Source organism: Buteo buteo, chromosome 6 (assembly GCF_964188355.1).
Source record: "Buteo buteo chromosome 6, bButBut1.hap1.1, whole genome shotgun sequence".
Classification (NCBI taxonomy): Eukaryota; Metazoa; Chordata; class Aves; order Accipitriformes; family Accipitridae; genus Buteo; species Buteo buteo.
Window position 1 is genome coordinate 7,146,295 of NC_134176.1, and position 12,261 is coordinate 7,158,555.

The following is a 12,261-nucleotide window of genomic DNA, read 5'->3' on the forward strand; positions in this document are numbered from 1 at the left end:
AAAAGGCATTTAAGGAAACAAGCTTTTCTGGTCTGTTTTTAAAATAACCGATGGAGTCCCTAGACTGAGATCTAGACAGTAGAAATAGGGTATTTGGACATAGCTAGCCTCCAGGTCTTTTGTAGCTGTGCTTTTTTATTATTATTGCATTTCCTACTTACCCAAATTACTTTTTCCAAAAGGCCAGAAGCCTTTTGAAGTATTCCTTTAGAAGAGTCCTTTATTGCTTTTGTAGTGCTCACCCCTGGCATGTATGTAGTGGGAGTCTGTGATACAATCAACCCAAATCAGTCTTAATCCTAATATGTTTTACTTCATATTATAAGTATCCTGAAGTGTACACTTCAGAGTGGTTTTTGTCTTTTTTTGCTCTTGTTGCACTGTTTTGTTTATCCGGGGGATTTTAATGCTTACCTTCAGCTATCTTAGAAGACTATATACAATCGGAATAGGAAAGTAAGTGAAGTCACCCTCCAGTTGGTTGTTGTGGACTCCCAGTAATGAACTGGAGACTGGCAGGATATCAGGAATCGGTTTTGGGGCAGGGGAGGGGAACCAACAAAAAAACCAGAAGGCTGATTTTAGAAGGCTTTTACTGAAAATATTAGCAATGAAATGTACAGCATGAATTGAAATGAAGTAATGTAAATACTTGCAGAAATATATTAGCTTAATGCTTTTACACTCTTAAAACTTAGAGGAGTTTCAATATGGAAACTTTATTGTTCTGTTAGGAAACATTAATTAATTAATTAATAGGTGGCCATGCTAATAGGCTAAACCTTGCCCCAGTTTCAGATGTTAAGCTGAGGGTGAGGGTCTCAATTTACCGGCATCTGAAAACCTTGGCATGGGTATGAGTTCAATGCTAGAAGAAAGCTGCTCCAGGCCACAGCCTAGCTTTTATTATCTGATAGCTAAGGCAAAGCTTTCGTATTAAAATTTGATAAGGGGCTGTACTCACCTTATCACCTTGTTTCTAGGTAGACTGTAACCTTTAGCCTAATTTCTGTATTTTCTATGTACACAAATCAGTTGGGTCTTGTTCTGTGGTTGGTTCTTGCTTTGCATGCAGCGAAGTGCATTCCTTCTGCCACCTCTCGCATACACCTGATCCTTTTGATTTTTCTTCCTTAAGCATCTCTTTTTGGCCTGAAGCTGCCAGACTATTCTGTAAAAGTCTGCAAATCCTCTGGGTGTTGTTGTAGTCCCTCTTGCATCTTCTGTGTGCATTTTCTACATTTTCTCATATTAGGAATAGTGTCCACTTTCTTTCTACACCACCTGGTCTAATAGGGTTTGAGGCTTTTCGGAGCACTGCTAAAAAGCTAAATTCTTTCTACCATCTCTACAGGCAGCTAATTGATGCTGTAGTGTGAATACCTTGTCTCAGCTTATCTGACCGTGCGTAGACATTTAGTCCATTTCCACTTGGTAGGTCCCGCGTTGGAAGAGCCCTGCAGCATATGCTGAACATTCAGTCCCAGCTGAAGCCAGTGAGCTGCTCGCGTGCTTAAAAGTAAGTCCGTTCGTATGTTTTTGTGGCACTGAACCCACAATTCATTTCCTCTACTGTTGCTATGGGTTTTTCTGAAAGAAGAAAGAGAAACAAAGGAAGACACAATTGTACAGTCTACAGTAGCTAAGGCAAAGAAAATTAATGGAGCTACTTTTGACCCTTTTTTTTTTTTTTTTACTTCAGTATTGCTTGACTTCAAAAGGTTTTTGCACCATTGCTTGGAAAATGTGTTTAGTCTAGTGAACTCGTGCTGGTGTATCATGTTCTCCATGTTTGAAGAGTCTATGTTTTTAAGCGATGTAATCCCTGTGCTCCAATTTACAAGTTTTTTAGAAGTAGTGGTCTCCAACCTTATTCCCAATTCATAGAATCATAGAATCGTTGAGGTTGGAAAAGACCCTTAAGGTCATCAAGTCCAACCATGAACCTGCCAACTCCATCACTAAACCATGTCCCTGACCACCATGTTTACACATTTTTTAAATACCTCCAGGGATCGTGACTCCACCACTTCCCTGGGCAGCCTGTTCCAATGCTTGACAACCCTTTCAGTGAAGAAATTTTTCCTAATATCCAATCTAAACCTCTCCTGGCACAACTTGAGGCCATTTCCTCTTGTCCTATCAATTGGTACTTGGAAAAGAAACCAACACCCAACTCGCCACAACCTCCTTTCAGGTAGTTGTAGAGAGCGATAAGGTCTCTGCTCCTCAACCTCCTTTTCCTCAGACTAAACAGTCCCAGTTCCCTCAGCTGCTCCTCATAAGAGCCTTCACCATCCTCTCTAGCCCCTTCACCAGCTTCACTGCTCTTCTTTGGACACCCTCCAACACCTCAGTGTCTTTCTTGTAGTGAGGTGCCCAAAACTGAACACACTATTCGAGGTGAGGTCTCACCAGTGCCGAGTCTGGGGGGGATGATCACTTCCCTAGTCCTGCTGGCCACACTTTTTCTGATACAATTCTTCCATCTTTATCAGTTTAAAAGTGTTTTTATACGGTTAACATAAATATCTTTTGCACTTTCAGTGCTGATGGAGAGTGCAGACTTGATGCATGTCACCGAATGAAGAACTTCACTAGTTCTCCTGCAGTAATGAGGACGATGGAAACAGCTATCAGAAGCAGAGTAGTAACAAGTAGTAACACAATAGGACTCATTTTTCTATGTCTGTTGGGGCATCACAAGTCTTAATGTTGCCACTTCTTTGCTACCCAAATCACACTCAATGGTTCTCTCCTGTGTTTGAATGCTCTGCTCACCGGCAGCAAAACCCTTCGTTCTCACGTGTTGGTTATGGCTTACCAGCTCTGTCCAAGCAGAACAGCTTTAACTGGACAGTAGTTACAAATCCTGAAGGGTGCAAGCTTAAGTGCAAAAAGGAGACATTGGCAATTGGATATACCAGATAAAACTCACCCCATTTCACCAGTCCTAATTCTCCTGTACTTCTAGCTAGAGAAAACCTTAAGACAAACACAGTGGGCAGCCCAAGCCTTCAGGCCAGCTGTCTCTTTTGACATATATTTCATTAGGCAGTTGCAGTTCCTGAATTACACACGTTCTTTGTCTATTACATCGTGACCCTTAGCACAGCTGGTGATGTTTTTTCGAAGGGGAGGAGCAAAGCTGGGGTTCGTCTATTTTGATCTCATGGAAATGAAATCTTTATGAAAAGAAAGCCAATGTTTTCCTCTCCTGGTCTGAAGAAGAACAGCTGGGAGGAGCTGTTTCCATAGGTCTTGTTTTGCTAGCCACCATGTTCTTGGGCCAGGAACCCTCGTGCGTATTAGCTCAGAGAAGATGTAGCTGTTTTCCTTTTGCCATGCATAGATAGGGTCATTGACTCCATTCAGCTGAAGGCCTTCTGTAATCGATTTTCAAAACAGTCTGAGGTCGTTGCATACTGTGCCCTACGGCATCCCAAGGATTTGTATATTGTGTGCTTTGACCTGATTCTTTTTTCCCCTCTCTCCAAGCATCCTGAGGTAGATCTGCCACGCTTTGTTGTCCCTCGCAAGTGTCTGGGGGGGGGGGGTGGGGTGGTAGAGATTTGATTTGATTTTTTAATTTATGCCTAGAAATCTACATGTAGCATCAGTTTTTGGCTTTCCACCACCTGACCTTTGGTGTCATTGCCCTGAATTACAGCCCTGATGGGGCCTTTGAATGATGTGTTCAAACTGTTTGGACCTGTTCTGGCAGCACGTTCACAAAAATATTTATGAAGCCACAAAATCAGACCATGGGTCTCTAAAATGTAGAGAAAATACACATTTTGAGTCATGCTCCTTGCTTCGTTGCAAGATACAGAGATAAAGGCATTGCTTTGTATAGATCCCTGGTCTAAGCCAATTAACTGAGCATTCAAGAGAGCTTTCTTAGTCATTACATTCAGCTCAGAATATTTTGTTTTAGTTTGATACCCGCATGAGTTAAAATGTTTATACGGATCTGTCCATGCATGTGGCTGGTGCTTTACAGTCAAACATAAACAGAAGATACTAACAGAGTACTTCTCACAGGAGAAATTTAGAAACAAAAGAAATTCATACAAATTAAGCGTAGGGAAAATCTGCAGTGAAAAGAACCTTTTAACAGGAAAAGATGGTAAGTGTTATTTCTCTAGATTAAATGTTAATTAGATTAATATTTGCACATACCACGTACTTATGGTTAATATTTGATAGAAGTTAAAATATAGTTTGGCAAACCAGCTTATTCCTGTATAAATGTCAAAAATGGTCTGTGTTTAAATGGAGTCACCCTGCTGTCAAAAACAGACATAAAAAGTCTCAAGACATTACCCAAGCAAATACATGCCTACGTTCCAGTCTCATTTAGGAGCACAATCTCTAATTGCAAAAGTGCTTTTGAAAACTGTATTAGGAATTTTCTCCACTAGCAAATCAGCTATTTTCTTTGCAGAAGTGAACAATGGAGAACTGACCTAAATACACACAATTATGCAGGAAATTTTGCTTTGGGGCACAAAATGGAATTGTAGGCTGCGTATGAAAGTTAATTTGAATTTCAGACTGAGTCCCAACTGTTGCAGAAGGGAGAGTCAAAGGAAACTATATTTGAGGGATTTTTCCAGCCAGCTGTGAACACTGAATTTTCCTGCAGTAATCTCCTTTTTGTAAATGAGACTTGTAGATGCTTGTAAAACAGGCTCTCACTACTGAAGTTTTCTCACCCCCTTTCCTCCTGTGCTTCAAATAATTGTCTGCCTGTTCTCAGGGAGATGTCCTAGAATAGGATGGCCTCTTTCTTCTGGTTAGTGGTGAATGCTGGATCTGGGCTGTTGCCACTAAGTCTGGCTGTTGCAGAACTGCGCAGTAGAACATGCGGCCAGTATGAAGTCAAGGTCCAGACATCTCAGCAGTAAAAATTCAGACAAAAATTTGGGGGTCAAAATGCTGCACCCCCCTTCTCTTTCTCTTTGCAGGCAGGGGATGCTTTCCAGAACAAAAAGCAGCAGAAAGAGAAAGAAGTTAATGAAAAACAAAACAATACCATGTAATGAATGGGAAGAGGCCAGAACTGTCTGTTCATCTCAACTAATTATAATGCAGAATGATGAAAAAATAGCAGAGGAAATGGAATAGAAAATCAAAATAGAAAAACTAATAGAAAGTTAATAGAAAATCAAATAGAATTAATAAAAAGATAATAGACAATCAAGTAGAATTAATAAAAAGTTAATAGAAAATCAAAAGCTGGTGGTCTCCTATTTATCTACAGGCTAAATCTGTAGTGCCTGATAAAAAACTTGCATTTGCAGCGTGCTTCAAAACTCAGGATGTTGCAATATAGTAAACCTACACCTGCAGTCTGCAATGCTTCTTACTGAGCAAAAGCTTTTGCCTAGGGATGTCAAAGCCTTTCCAAGAGAAGGACGTCTCTAATTCTGCTCTTCAGCTGTAAAACAGCGCTTCCTCTTCTGGGAGAGTCAGGCAGTGAGAGGTGGTGGGGTGGGACACACAGACGTGCTGTTGTCATGTCTGGGACCCAAGTGAACCTGAAAACTCCAAAAATGCTGCGGTGCAGCCTCTTACCCATTTCTGTGCTCTTCTTTTCAGCAACTGAGGAAAACCTCTAAGGGTAGTTGCGGGGTGACCTGGGGAAACCATGGAGAAACAGGCAAGCAAAAGCCTGGTGAGGGCTTGCACATTGAATAGGATCCTCATCCCACTGGTGGGCCCATTTTCTGCAGTGCTTGGGATCAAGTCCAGTTTGGAGGTAGGCAGGTTTTATTACTTTTTTATGCTATTCCTCTCCAATTTGAAATAACTTGTCCATGGGAGAAATACCTACTGCATCAAACAGCAAGGCTGAGGCTGTTATTTCAAATGCCCTAGAAGAGAAGTGTCCCTCGAGAAAATTATTTTCCGGTGTTCCTGGTTTTAACTCACTAACACCAATTTCAGTGAGGGCACAGATGGTCCTGGGCATGGCCAGCTGTCCTGGGAGCTCTACAGGCAACTGCAGGTTTATAGGGAGAAGGTGGAAGTGATAGGAAGGAGGGACAGATCTTCATTTTGCCCAGAGGGCAGCCAAACTTCTCCCATATTGCAAACTACACCCTGGGGCTGTGCACGTGCCTTGCTCATGCCTTAATTTCTTTAGGAATACTTATGCTTGGCCCTGCTTATGTCTTACAGTTCATACAGATGGAGGATATAAAAACCCAGTGATGTAATGTCTCCATTTGAAACATCTGCCCACTTCTTCCTCCAGCCTGCGGGTCAGAGGAAGCCACGAAAAAAAGGCTCAAGGACATTCCTCCTGCCTCTGTCTGATTTCTGCCTTGATAGGGCTTGGACCAATGTTGCTTCAATTAATTACTTTCTTTAAAAGCCCGTGTCTCGGAGCACTTCAAAAGCTGGATTCCCTAATCTTTGGTAGATCAGCATGAGTCAGAAGCATCTGCAGGAAGAGCGGAAAGGTGCCTCGGTAGCATGTTTCACAGCAAGAAACGGGCACGCTCGTGTCAGAAGGAGCAGTGCTTTAGGAAGGGTAAGTCAGACAGCAGAAGGGGCCTTAGCAGAAGGTTGTGCTGAGTTCGGCAAAGCTGCCTGCCGGTGCAGCCAGCGGCATGCTGTTCTCCAAGTCTGTTGTAAGCCGCTGCTTTGGGGATGTTCAGAGGAAGCGACTTCTGTACTGCTGCCTTCCCCTGAATTTTCTTTGTGCCTCTGGCAACAGATTAGAAAGTGAAAGAAATGGAAAAATTATAAAAAATGGGGTTTTATATGTGCAGAAGCACACCCAACCCTTCCTTCCCCTGCTGGGTATCTTTCCTACAGCGCTGCCTGTAACCTCTGGTTTAATGGCCATGCAGCTGTCAGCAGGGCTGAGGTTTTGTGGTGGGACTGGAAATCTTCAAGCGTCTGCGCGGCGTGTACGGCAGCAGAGCTGAGAGCTCTCTGCTGAGGCAGGGCCACCACCGCCACAAAGCTCCCAGCGAGCCTACCTGTCCGAGACAGATTTCCCCGTACTCTACCGGCCTTTTGTGGGTGGCACTACCCTTGACCTGCTGGCAACGCTCTGCCTAAGGCAGCCCAGGAGGCTGTTGGGCTTCTGTGCCATGAGGGCACATGCCTGGCCCATGGGCAAACCGGTGTCCAACAGGACCCACGGGTACTTCTGTGCAAGGCTGCTTTCCAGCCAGTCGGTCCCCAGCCTGTGCTGGTACATGTGGGGTTTTTTCTCCCCTCTGCAGGATTTTGCATTTCCAGTTGTTGAACTTCATAAGATTGCTGTTGACCTGCTTCTCCACCCTGTCAAGGTCCCTCTGAACAGCAGCACAGCCCTCTGGTGTATCAACCACTCCTCCAGATTTTATACCATTTTCAAACCTGCTGAGGGAGCACTCCTTCCTCTCACCCAGGTCAGTAATGAAGAGGTTAAACAGTATTGGCCCCTCCATCAACCCCTGGGGTACACCACTTTTCCAGTTGCGACATGTGAGTCACGGTGTGGTGACCCTTCCCCGGTGCACCCTTCTCTGGCCTCCTGGTTGGAGGCCAGACTAGGAGCAGTGGACTGCCGTTTTTAAAAGAGCAAATTTGGGCAGGATCACAAGAAGGCATGGCCAGAGTACGCCGCATATTCATTGGGAACCAGAATTGCTTCTGAAAAGAAGAGACCAGGGCTCCCACTGCCTCCACTCTAAGTCTGGATGAGACCACAGAGGCTGGGGGATGTAGGCTGAAGTTGAACAAGCAGGAATTTCTCCTGTCTAGCATCCAGGACTTGTTTAGCTTATTGCACACGCTTTTCAGGGAGAAGAAGCAATGAGAAGTGATGAGAGAGACAGTGTTTATCTGGCATCATTGTCCCAGTATTATAATTGGCATCTCTGTGTGGTCTGTGACCTTGGGATTTTTCTGGGAGGGAAAGATGGGAGACACCTTTGATTTAGATGGGTGAAAAGGGATTGTGCTTGCAAGCAGCCTTGCATGCAGTGGCATGTGTGCTACATAGCCAGGGCAAAGTGGGGAGCACTCAGACTCCCTTCATTCCCAGGTTCATCCATGCCTGGACTTGCTACATCAAACGAAATCAAAGGACAGGAGCTGCAAACCAAAATAATCCCACTTATCACTTTTCCCTCGTTATTGTTGTCGCTGTTTATTTGTTGTACAGCAGAGCCCAGGGGCATCTGTCATGGATCAGCCCTGGCCAGGGAGAGTTCCTGGCCGCACACAAAGGGACAGGTCCTGCCCCGTGTGGGTGCAACAGGCAAATTCTGGGAGCTTCAGCGAAACAAAGAGGCAGCGTCACGGGTGCCACGAGACCTGAGTTTTCACAGCATTTCTATTACCGCACCTGATCCCGAATGCAGCCGTCAGCAGAGTTCAGGGCAACTCCGTGCACAAAAGGCCAGACCACGCAGTGCGAATCAAGCAGCGATGGGGCAACCTTCTGTCAGCAGCTGGGGGTGAACGCTGCTTGAGCTGAATACCCTCCATCAGCACCGAGGACCCTGCCAGCTAAAATCTTCCATTAATTTAAACTTTAAATAGGACCGGCAGCATTTACCCGAAGTAACGGTACAAAGCGGCGTGGTTGCGTGCAGCCGTGGGCTGCCGCAGGTGTAGTTGTCTGCCAGCGCTGCCGCCGCGCTCACGGTTTTTATAGGACCCCAGCCTTCTGTCACCAGAGACCCTGCAGTCAGCTCTGTACAGTCACCCGGGGTTAGAGGCAGGGAGCACTAATGCCCTTTGTTCACCGGGTAAATTCTATTTCCCTTTCCATTGTGCCGTGCCGCTTGTCAATGTAACGTTACACCCGGGGTAGGAGACTCGTACAAAGAAACTTCAGTGAAGGCTGGCAAATTACAATCCTTTACTTGTGAATGGGGACGTCATGAGAGATGGGTTGAAGCAATGCACCTGGTGTAAATAATTACGTGCTTGAAATGGGGGAAAAGGGCTGAAGGCAAGCTAAATGCCAGGTGATTGTTTTGGATGGCAGTGGAAGGACTTTTCATGCGGGAAGAACAAATGACCTGCTCAGGAGTCTGCCGGTGATGGAACGATTAATCTTTTGTCTTTTCCTCCTCATTCTTTCCTTGACTTTTGCGGGGTTTTGTTCATCCTCCACTACCTCCCCCTTTTGTTCTCATTCCCAGAGCAACACCTGGAGGTAGGGGCTGCCTTCGGAAAGGAACCCCACGGTGGCTTATTCCAGCTAAGATTGTATTTCAAATAACCTGTGTCTTCGTTTTTTCCAAGACCCCTTTGATCTGCAAACTGCCCTTTAAATGATTGAAGCAGGAATCTGAATGCCAGTGACTTTGCTTTACCAGCCATCTGAGCTGGATTTCTTAGACCTGCAGTTAACTGTGCTGCACTCAACTGATGTTGTAAGCGGCGGTGGTGCTCCTTGACATGCACAGAGATGTGTAATGCAGCTGAGCTTACCACGATCAAAGCTCTTTTTTGGCAGTTCTCTGTGCCTTCTGCCACTGCAGAAATCAAATGTGCTCATATGGGTCAAATATGAAATACAGGAACACCCTTTCTTGGGAGATTAATGCTGTACTCTTTCTTTTGAAAAGGAAAGGAGGATGGGATTTTTAGGGGTCTCTGCATAAACCCTGATGCTCAGTAATGTGTGTGCACCCAGGCAAACATTTATCCCAGTTCCATCCCTTGTCCCCACACAGGTGGGAAGGATGGTATACCTGTACTCAGTGTTTCTCCAGTCCTGAGGGTTGTGCTACAGTGAGTTACACCTTTCGTCTCCAAATGTTTTCAATTATACCAGTTGCCTTTGTACTGATACAGAAGCTGTTGATTCTCGGACAACAATCCTGCATCTCCGGAAGAGATCACGAAGAGTTGCCATGATGCTTCCATGCCACTTCTAGACACGGTAATACAGGGGAGGACCCCCTGAAGCCAAATACACAAAGCTTTGGTTGACTTCCCAGTAGTGGAGTAGTGAAAGGGCTGGTTAACAAGCTTCCCTGCTTGGGTTCGGGGAAATCTGCTGTGTGTTGCTGCTCTTCCAGGTGAATTTTTTGACCCTGAAATGAACATGATAGAACAGGCATTGTGGAGATAAGACTAATAATGATGGGAGGTAACTCAGCCCATTAGGAAGGATTATTTATAACCCCTTAAACCAGAGAAATGTAAATTCTGAAACAAAGCTCTTAATTTCCACCTTGTCTTCTTTTTTTCATGTGCCTTGTTTTTCAAATTTTAATATAAAACACCAGAATAACAATAGTCATTGTACATTTCCCCACTGTGTGATTTTTTATTCATCTATATGTCTATCATAGTTTTTCCATCTCCCTTCCCCCTTCCCCTCTCCCCCAGTAATCACTGTAACTCAAGGGGAAAGAGTCAGGATTCTGGCAAAACCTGTTTCTAACTAAACAAGTGAAATCCTGCCCCCACTCACACCACTGGCACATTTGCATTGCCTTCATTTGGGCCATAATTTCACCAAATACAGAGATTAAACTCTATTTTTGTTGATTATTTTGGAGTGGGCATCAGTGAAGAAAAGAATTTGGAAGAAAAGAAAAATTCAATTAAGAGGGACCTATTGCCCCAGAGCAGGTGTTAGAGTATACAACAGGCTGAGGACTGGTGCCTTCGAAACCGGAGTCAGCAACAGCAGAGCAGTTAAACGTTAGTGGATCAGCTGCTTTACCACCCCAAATCTGAAGCCACTTGAAAGAGCCAACGCAGAGTTCTTGTCAGATCCTTAACGGGACCCACGGCTGCCTTATTCATCGTGCAACATCTACCTTTACAAAGCCTGCTTCAAAAAAGACTAGTTTCAAAGGAAAAATAAGCCCCCTTTAAAAGCATTCTATTGCTTTTCATGTTTAAAAAGTCTGGGAAAGCAGCGAGGCTGGGGAAACTTGGACGTTTCCGCACTCACAACATTATTTAGCTCTTGTCATGCTCTGTTTCTTCGTGTAGCCATTACAAATGACTAATGCAGCAACACAGCGCTGAGCACGGTTCTCCCTGGGGCTGGGGATCTCATGTCAGGAGGGTACGATCCAATTCACATTGAGATGGATACATTAAATCTTTTTACTCGATGCCTTGTCAAGAAAAGCCGATCTGCCTGCTATCAAATGCACGGAGAGTGCCCCAGCCCATAAAAGCAGTTTTATGTGCTCATTGATACAGAATAGATTGTCACTAAACCTTTCAGGCATTGTTGTCAAGGTCAATAATACTGATCTATTTTAGCACAACAGGGGGGGTAAAAAAGGAATTCTGTCAAGATATGACCTTTAGAAGACCTCATCTTTGGAGAATCAAAATAAATAAAATGTGGAAAGGATGGGGTTTTGTTACCTTTTGGCTTATCTGAACTGGGAGTAATTATACATGTTAGCAAGAAAATAGCTCAAGAAATGACTTGGTTAGTAGTGAGACGTTCCAACCAATAAGGCAAACAGTGCGCTAATTAGGTGAGTTCAGATAAAGATGTTTAAAATTCATTTTTCCAGCTGTGATTTTTAGCAATATTCAGCTAGCTTTCCTTTAATGGGACACAGAGACTGCACATTCAACCACACTCGCCCTTCCCTCCCCCTCCCCTTACCCTACGGTTTTTTCCTGCAGGTTTCAAACCAACCAGTTGGTCTTCCCAGCAAGGAGCGCATCTGCCTCTGCACAGCCCTTGGGTCTCAAATGGGGTCTTTGCACACTGCGATGCCGTGAAGCATTCGGTGGGGGTCATGCACGTGTCTACATGTTGGACAAAGTCTTCAGCCACGGGGAAGGCAAAGCAGAGGCAGTGGCCGGGGTCCTACCAGACTCACTGTGTGTGCTGAAAGCAGTTCTAGTGTTTTAATCTCAGTCTCAATTCACTGCCGGGCCAGCTCCTGGCATTGGTACAGACACAAGAACTGAGTTGTTCCTCTTCTTCTGTACAAGCCTTCTCAGGTCTCTGAGGTTGGACATCAGGGCAAACACTTTTCTCCAGTTTTCTGTTGAATGTAAGCAGACATCGTTGTGCTATTTTGCAATTTAACACTGCTAAATATGGATCAGAACATGACCTTGCAACCTTCATTTAAGTACACAATTATTTCATCACTGCTTTTCCTCCCTTTATCAGAATGAGGATAATTGGGGATGGACATGTCTTAGCCCATGATTCACTGCCAAGTGCTTTAACTCACATGTTACATTAGGCAGCATCTACAGACGTTATTAGGTCTAATAAAAAGATCTGATAGGCAAAATCACCAG

At 44.5% G+C, this 12,261-nt stretch overlaps 1 long non-coding RNA gene across 1 annotated transcript; it reads left to right on the plus strand.

Annotated features, from left to right (window-relative positions):
- The first annotated feature begins 6,421 nt into the window (after window positions 1-6,421).
- Window positions 6,422-8,193, plus strand: LOC142032401 (uncharacterized). Its single transcript, XR_012650820.1, has 3 exons — window positions 6,422-6,541; window positions 7,245-7,412; window positions 8,171-8,193. It is a non-coding gene; the product is annotated as an uncharacterized LOC142032401 (long non-coding RNA).
- The last annotated feature ends 4,068 nt before the right edge of the window (window positions 8,194-12,261 follow it).